General features: G+C 43.6%; 1 pseudogene; it reads right to left on the bottom strand.

Moving 5' to 3' along the window:
• Positions 1–7971: 7971 nt before the first annotated feature.
• Positions 7972–8081, bottom strand: LOC118974456 (uncharacterized; annotated as a pseudogene).
• Between the last annotated feature and the right edge of the window lie 1238 nt (positions 8082–9319).

Here is a 9319-nt window from a genome sequence, read left to right on the forward strand (position 1 = left end):
TCAGAGAAGTGCATTAGCTTAGCCAAGATTGTCACTCAGGCAGTGTCTTTAATCCATCTCGTCTCTTTTAACCATTGGGCTTCTCTGTCCACGACTTTGGCTGTGTCTTGCTCATAACTTATGCATTCCACTCAGTACTCTCATCCTGACTCACTTTGTCCTGGCCCTGTGCCCCAGCCCATCATTTCTCACTTGGCCAGGCCCTCCCAGCACACTTGTCTCCCTCTCCCACTTTCTTCTGAGCCTCGTCATGACAGGCTGATGTCCTAAAGTGCTCCTTTCCACCCGCTTCTCCTCAGCCAGTTCCATCTCCTAGCAAGGGAGCCATTGCTGATAGTCCCGCCCATGCTTTGAAGTTTGCCTAGATTAGGAGGTTGGGTGGTGTGTTGAATCTGTGGTCAAGAGGACCTCGTCGCTTTCCTTTACCCAGGGCAGGCTTCATGTGGTGCTCCCCTGGCCTCACTTGCTGATGGCCAGGGACCAGTTCACATTTTCCCTGCACATACCCACTGACCTGTCTGTGGTACCAGACATCTTAGCCACTCAACCTTGGTCTAATGGTTTTTATCCAGCTGGTATTGATTAATCTATTTCAGGTCTCAAATCACTAGATATCATGGCCATCTTTGTGCATTTGTCTAAAGAATAAAGTGAGAAGAGGCTTGCTGACTCCCCCCCCAGCTGAGTCCAGTTTCCTGGGTTGGGCCAAAAATGAGTGGACGGAGGTGCAACAGCAGGTGCTGTGCAATCAGTTTGTACACGTGGCTGTGCCTGGTCAGGTGTTTCAAGGCCTGTCTATTATATTAGCTCTTCAAGCTGAGTGATCATGGATCTGTTCTTTCCTTTCGGTCCCCCAAGGCATGACTGCTAGTGACATGAGTACACATGCCTCTGGGGTTGTATGGCAGCCTCCTGTGTCACAATCACTGGCCAAGAAGTTGAACAGGGATGGATGATACAACCCACTGGGCTTGAACTTGGGACATTAGTTGGTAAGGGGGATAACTGACAGCCAGAGTAATAGGGGTTGCTGTAGGAAACTTAGATAATGATGTAGAAGCTCTGTAAACCCAAGGTGCTGAGTCCAGAACCTGAGATCAGGAAGGAGGCAACAGAAAAAAAACCCCAGGGTTCCAGCCAGGAGCGGGAGTCAGAATCTAGAATACTCTAGAGACAGCCAACAAGAGTAGCAACAGGAAATGGGGCTAGACACACAGGCAGAGGGTAAAAGCCCCTCATCATGGCTCCTTGCATGCAGGTGCATGGATGGGAGGGCCATCACATGTCTGCAGCCAGAGGTAGAGCCTGGGATCATTCTTGACTCCAGCAGGGTAGAGGGTAGCTGGGCCTGTGGCTCTCCGGGCCTTTTGGTCTTCTTGGCTACATCATCTCCTTGGTCATCCTGGTCTGGCCCTCACTCCACAGAGACCTCCCCGAGGTGGAAACTCCTCCTGGATAGTTCACTGCCCACTGGTCATGGTGTTTGTGATCTGGAGGTGGGCAGAGTTTTCAAGTAGGCAGTGGGTAGGGGCCAGCAGCAGGTAGAAGCAGAGCCTGAACGCTGGAGGATGGAGAACGCTGGGCACTGGTGTCCAGCTGTGTCCAGAAAGGATTTTTGCTGATCCTCTAGGGCTCAGCTGCCCAATGTCCATTAGAGTTCAGAGCCAAAGTGCCTTGGCAGTTTCAGCAGTCATAATGGTATCAAACAGAAAATGGGTTTTCAATGCAAGAGAGTAAAGTACTGGCACACTTGCTAGCACTCCTGTTAAAGAATTTGGAAAAGCCCAAGAGTTGCTGAGGCAGTTCAATGCTTTGTAAAGAAACGTTGAAGGAAGGTGAATGGGAGAGTAAAGTCTGGGGAGCTGCCCACAGGCAACTCTGCAGGCTTTGTATACCCTTCACGACTTCTCATCGGAGCCTCACGCCTTGGGCACATCAGGGACATCAGCAAATATGGCTTGAGTACCTACTGCGTGCACAGCATATATGCAGGTATTTAAATGGAAGAAAAGAAGTAAGAACATCCCTGGCCTCAAGGGGCTCACAGTTGGGATGCGGAAGAGTCAGTATAACTCTTACAAGGAAGCCTAGAGCAGGTCTAGGTGAGGGGCTGGGAGGCTGCAGCTGACCTTCTGCTGCTCTGTGTAACGAACGGGACAGTGTTTTCTCTTTAATTTCAATGTTGTTCTTGGTTGACAGCTGCCATCATCTGACTTCCTTCCCAGCACCATGTTGGCCAGGGTCCCCAGGGGTGGTCCACACTGTTGTTAGCAGCATCAAGTTGGGAACATTGGGCAACTCCCTCATCCTCTCTGACCCTCAGTTTCCTCATCCATATAGCAAGGCAGTTGAACTCTTGAGGGGACACTTATCAAAGGCCTTTTAAAAGCTAAGCAGAGTGGTGTTTCTCATACACTAACATGAGTTGACTTCCCTGGGGATCATGTTAAAATGCAGGTTCTGGCTCAGTAGGTCTTTCTGGGACCTGTGAGTCTGCCGTCTGGACAAGCTTCCAGGTGAGGCTGATGCTGCCGGTCCATGGGCTCCACTTTAACTAGCAAGAAAGACCTCATTACACAATATAAGGGGAAGATCCAAGGCTTTCTGACAAATAGCCCTGAGTTTGAAGTCCAGTGCTGCTACTGTGCAGCCTTGGACACATTTCTAAACTTCTCTGAGCTTCAGCTCCCTCATCTGTTAAATGGGGGCAATACTATGCTTCTTGCAGGCGACAGTTTACCCTCATTGTTGGGACCTCAGTCCTTGTGCAAATCTCTGGCCCTCAGTACCCTGTGGTGGGATAAAATAGATCATGCTTGTAAAATGGGTAGCAAAATGCTTGCATGTAGAGACTCCCCAACAATTGACAGGCTCTGTCTGGTCCTCCTTCCCAGAAACCTTTTCACACTCATACCACCACCACTGTCACTGAACACACACACAAAATCTATTAATATCACAGGCCTCCCAGGGATCTTGGTGCATGCGTGTTGGCTTTGATTGTGTTTGGCTGCTACAGAGAAGCAGGATCCGCCTGAAGCTTCTTTGAATTAAATACCCCCATCATGGCCAGGGGTGGCCCCCAGGTGAGTAAAATGTGGCACCCCTGCAGGCAACCCTCATTGTCTGTCACCCTGCACCCCCAGGAGGCCTCTCACTTACATCTGGACAATGTTTTCCAGTGTGACACCTGAGTGTCTTCAAGACTCAGTGCTGTACTCCAGGCTAGTTCTATTTGGTCTAAATGTAGTCTAGCCTAACCAGTTTCATAAAGCTGCTTCCCAGAAACAGAGGCAAAGCAGCCCCTGTCTTGAGTTTGCCCCCCAGTTCCCATAACCGTTGAGCAATTCTAAACACTAATTGGTCTTAGAGATCCTTGAAAAGGGCTCCTCTGGCCAACTAATTCCTCTCTTTTGCAACCCAATGATGTATCAGCAAATTCCTGTCAGATCTGCTTCCAAAATACGTGGATGTCAGGAATCAGATCTTCCCTCACCCCTCCCTGTCCAAGAGCCTGCTTCTCTCGTTCAGACGTCTGCAAGAAAAACCTGATCGTTTCCCTGACATCTGTTTGCTAGGACTGCTGTAATAAAGCACCACAAACAGGGGGCTTAACCAACACGAGTGTGTGCTCTCACAGCTCTGGGGCCTAAAGGGCCGTAATTAAAGTGTTGGCCATGCTCCTTCTGAAAGCTGTAGGAGAAGATCCTTCTTTGCCAATTCCAGCTTCTGAAAACCCTGGGTGTGGACTGTGGCCTGGCAGCATGGCCAGTCTCTGCCTCTGTCTCCACACGGCCGTCCACCCTCTGCTGCCCCTATGTTTTCACATGGCATCCTCTCCATGTATCGTGTAAAAATTTCTTTCTTTTTCTAAGGACACATTGGATTAAGGCTCACCCTAGTGACCTCATCATCACTTCATTGTATTTGCAAAGATCCTCTTTTTAAATAGAGTCACAGATACTATCACTGGGGGTTAGCACTTCTGCACATCTTTTTGAGAAGACGCAATTCAACTCACAACAACTTTCTTCCACAATACCTAATATCCCTCATTTCCACATATCTCATTATAATGCAAATCCAATCATGTCATTCACATGATTAAAACCTTCCACGGCTTCCCATTACATGTATAATAAATTCAACACTCCCCCTCAATACTTGTTACTATGGCCTGTGACCCTAGGGAGTGACCTGGGCCCTGCTGACCCCTTCAACTGCAGCTTCCATGGCTCTTGGCCTGCTAGCACTCTGCGACCAGCTTACTGTGCTCCAGCCACTGGTCTTGCTTTTCCTCATACTCTCCCCATTGTTCTGGCCTCGAATGGCCTCTGTGATTGAGATGTTCTCCTTCCCTATTGCCATAGGGCTCACACCTTTGCATCATTCAAGTCTCAGTGCCTCAAGTGCCACCTCCTCAGAGTCATCTGCTTCATTTATACCATCACTTGAATTTATTTTCCTAACTGGCTTAATTTTTCTCTGTAGCACTCATCACTATACGATGTTTCATGAGGGTGGAGTCTTAAGCAATGCTTTATCCACAAAGCATGGATCATGGCGGATGCTCAATCAGTATTTGGTGGATGAATTAATGAACACATACCTCAGCTGGTGATCTTTTCTGTTTCTTCAGCAGGGCCATCTTTTTCTTTTCTTCATAAGGTACACCATCCCCACATTCCCCAAATATACTTCCAGTGTTGCCATTTGTCATGTAGTGAATTATTTTGAGTGTATGGTTTGTGAGTGTGTGTGTGTGTGTGTATCTTTGACATTTTCTTGTATTTCCAGCAAAGTTTTTTTTAAGTAGTCTCCAAGTTTCTTGTAGTTTTTTGACCTTTAAAATACTTCAGGAGGTGGATTTTTAAATTCTGTCATCACTAGGACACAGTGGTTTCTCTTCTGTTGCCCCAGGACCAGCATCTGTTCCCTTCTCTAGGTTTCCTTTGTCATTCTGCCCTCCATTTCAGGTGTTCAGTCTCTGACCTGGACCATTTCAATAGCCTCCCCTCCTTCAGGTTCTCCCCATCCCATCAGTTTTTAAAGAAACAGCTCTAGGAACCAATTGGGTACTTCAACAGCATAAAAAAAGACTCAGGCAGAAATGAAGGTTACACTAAGTGAAATAAAGGCAAATTTATAGGGAATCAACAGTAGAATGGATGAAGCCAAGAGTCAAATCAATGATGTGGAACATAAGGAAGAAAAAAACAATCAGAACAGCAAGAAGAAAAAAGAATTCAAAAGAATGAGGATAGTGTAAGGAGCCTCTGAGATAACTTCAAACAAACCAACCTTTGAATCATAGGGGTGCTGGAAGCATAAGAGAAAGAACAAAGCGTTGAAAACTTATTTGAAAAAATAATGAAAGAGAACTTCCCTAATTTGGTGAAAGAAATAGACATATAAGTTGAAGAAACACAAAGTCCGAAACAAGATGGATGCAAAGAGGACCACACAAAGACACATCGTATTTAAAATGTCAAAGCTTAAAGATAAAGAGAGAATATTAAAAGCATGAAGAGAAAAGCAGAGTTATCTACAAAGAAGTTCCCATAAGACTGTCAGTTGATTTCTCAAAAGAAACTTTGCAGGCAAGAAAGGACTGGCAAAAAGTATTCAAAGTGATGAAAAGCAAGGACCTACAACCCAGATCACTTTATCCAGCAAAGCTATCGTTTACAATGAAGGGGAAGATCAAGTGCTTCCCAGCCAAGGTAAAGCTAAAGGAGTTCATCATCGCCAAGCCATTATTATATGAAATGTTAAAGGGGCTTATTTAAGAAAAAAATCAAAACTATGAATATTAAAATGGAAATAAATTCACAACTATCAACAATTGAGTCTAAAAAACTAACAAAACAGACAATCAGAACAGAAACAGAATCATAGATGTGGAGATCCTTTGGAGGGCTATCAGTTGGGGGAGAAAGGGAACAATAGGGTAAAAATTATAGGAATTAAGAACCTCAAATTGGTAGGTATAGAATAGGCAGTGGAAGGTTAAGAATAGTATAGGAAATGGAGAAGCCAAAGAACTTAAATGCATGACCCATGGATTGAACTAAGGTGGGTATTGCCTGAGGGAATGGGGGATGTATCTGATAGAAGGGGGCAAAGGGGAAAAAACTGGGATAACTATAATAGTTTATTTAATAAAATATATTAAAAATAAAATAGAATGTATGTCTCTTAAATATGTGGAAAACAAAAAATAGTTATTCACCATTGTTATAATAATGCTAACTTTTGTAATTGTCCATGCATTTACTTTCACTGAGATCTTTATTTTTTTATATAGCTTCAAGTTCCCATCTAATGTCCTTTTACTGAAACCCATAGGACTGCCTTTAGAATTTCTAGCAGGGCAGTTCTGTTGGCGATGAACTCCACCAGCTTTTGTTTACCTGGAAATAGCTAACTTCTGCCTCACTTTCTGAAGACAATTTTGGTGGATATAGAATTCTTTGTTGAGTTTTCTTTTCTAGGATATATCCACCCATTGCTTTTTGGTATCCAAAGTTTCTATTGAGAAATCTGTTGGTAGTCTTATTGAGAATTCCCTGTATGTGACAAATCACTTCTCTCTTGCTGCTTTCAAAGCACTCTCTTTGTCTTTGACAGTTTGATTATAATGTGTCTCAGTGTGATTCCCTTTCACTTCATCCTACTTGGAATTCATTGAGCTTCTTGGATGTTTATATTCATACCCTTTATCAAATTTGGTGATTTTCAGCCATTATTTCTTTGGATAATCTTACTCCTTACACTCTCTTCTCATTTTTGGAACTTCCACAATGTATGTTGGTCAGATTGAGACTGTCCCACATGTCCCTTAGGCTCTGTTCACTACCCTCAATCATTTTTCTTTCCAGTCCTCAAACTCAATTTTATTCTCTTATTTTAATGTTTTTTTTGTCTTTTCTTCTGCATGCTCTAATCTGCCTTTGAATTCTTCTGGTTAATTTTTCCCTTCAGTTATATTTTTCAGCTACAGAATTTCTTTTTGGTTCCTTTTTTAGGTTTTGTATTTCTTTTATTTCATTTCAATTCATTTATTTTATTTTTTATCCTCATCTGAGGACAGGCTCCCTGATTTTAGAGAGAGGGGAAGGGAGAGAGAGAGAGAGAAAGGGAATCATCAGTGCGAGAGAGAAACATCAATTCGTTGCCTTTTGCATGTGCCCCAACCAGGGACAAAACCAGCAGCCTAGGTATGTGCCCTGACTGGAAATTGAAGCTGTGACCTTTTGGTGTGTAGGATGATGCTCCAACCAACTAAGTCACACTGTCAGGGCTAGGGCTTGTATCTCTTAGCTGATATTTCCATTTTGCTCATACACAGTTTTCTTGACTTTCTTCACATTTTTCTTTGGTTCTTTGAGCATCTTTAACCCTGAGGAGGTCATGGATAATCTGAGAGATACAAACAAATTCTTTTCTTAAACACTGTTACATATTTGGCTAGGGTGGAGGGGGAGAAAATGCAGACAACTGTAATTGAACAACAATAAAGTGATTTAAAAAAACTTATATAGCCCTGGCTGATGTAGCTCAGTGTATTTAGCCTGGGCTGTGAACCACAGTGTTGCTGGTTCAATTCCCAGTCAGGGCACATGCCTGGGTTGCAGGAGAGTTCCCAGCAGGGGGCTCATGAGAGGCAACCACACATTGATATTTCTCTCCTTCTCTCCTTCCCTTCCCCTCTAAAAATAAATAAATAAAATCTTAAAAAAACATATATATATATATGTATGTATATATGTGTGTGTGTATATATATATATATATATAGCACATAAGTTTAAGGTCATGACTAATGTTATGGCTTAATATTAGTCATGTACAAATGCATATGCACCTGATATATGCAACAATATTTACAAATAGAATTTGTCCCTCTCAGATTAGCTGTGACCTCCACTGGGCTAAGGTAGTCATTTTAAAGTCTTTTTCTAGTAGACCTGCCATCAGATTCTTTTTAGGGACAGTTTCTATTGGTTTGTATTTTCCCTTTGCAGGGACCATAACTTCTTTGTAACAAACTATAGAAATGATCCTGGAAAGTATAATCTTACTTCTTTGTACGATTGTGATTTTTTGCTGCTGTTTTTAAAAGCAGACATTTAAATCAAATAATGTATGGTAAGTCTGAAAATCAGATTGTCTCCTTTCCCCAGGGAGGTTTGCTAAGTTTTGTTTTGTTTTTGTGATTGTTGCCAGGCTGTCTCTGTGTTAAAGGTCAGGCCGAGGCATAAACTTACAGTCTTTTCGGGTGTTTTCTGAGGCCTATGCTTTCCTCTGGGCATGTGCCATGACTTTCTAATGTTCCTTGAATATGAATTTGTTTAAAAATATTCTAGCCTTCAATGTCTGGGTCAAAAACTGGGAAAAAGAGAAAAATGAAGAAGGAGAACAAGCATTGGTCCTTTAAATCACCTGGGAGTCCTGTCAGCCAGAGGAGGGTTGCTTGCAACAATGGGGAGAGATGCAACAACAGTCACAGCCCCTTTGTCTGCACCTCTGTGACCAGAAGCAACAATCAGTGTTCAGGGCACAGATCCCTGATATTTGAAGTACAGCATCCTCTTCGTCTACTCTAGCTGCTGAAAGTTGTATGCAAGCTCCTTAGGAACATGTGCACAGCAGCCTGCTTTGGGGGTGCTGGGTAGCTGCTGTTGTGCTAAGAGATGAAGTTGACTGAAATTAACTATAATTTACCATCCAAGCCTTCCCCTGGAAGGCACAGAATTTCAATAGGCTCCAGAGTTCAAGAACAGCTGCATCAGAGAGCTTCTGCCAGTGCAATCATTGTCCTGGTTGGGAGACAGATTTCCGGTGCCTCCTAGTCTCCCACCTTCCCAGAATCCTTCCAGGGCTAGTCTTCCAGTCAGTCTTTGAGGTCTGGTCTGACCCCAGAAGGGCTCTTTTTTAAGCTGTCCCTTTCTTCAGTCCTCTCTGGTGAGCTAACCTATGGTCTAGATTATTGCTCTTAATTAGAAGGGGCTCTTTTTTTCCTAGAACATCTTAGGCTTGAACTATCACACTGTTTCAAATAAAGTCAGTTCTTTTAAAAACACACAGACCTCTGTGTTTTTTTAAAGAGAGCACACGTGCTTTGGGGCTTTTCTTTCGTATGGGCTGCCTTTTCCCTCGGGCAAAATCTCTGAGTTGCTGCTCTGAGCATGGATTGGTATGGCAGCCCCTGGCCTTCTTGGCTTGCTTCCACCTTATAGGTGAACAAGCATGGATGAGGGTAATTGAGGCTTCAGCATTCCTGGCTTGTCATGCTGTGGATATAACCTCTGTCCTGT

This window comes from Sturnira hondurensis, unplaced genomic scaffold (genome assembly GCF_014824575.4).
Source record: "Sturnira hondurensis isolate 20B ecotype Veracruz unplaced genomic scaffold, ASM1482457v3 Scaffold0019428, whole genome shotgun sequence".
Classification (NCBI taxonomy): Eukaryota; Metazoa; Chordata; class Mammalia; order Chiroptera; family Phyllostomidae; genus Sturnira; species Sturnira hondurensis.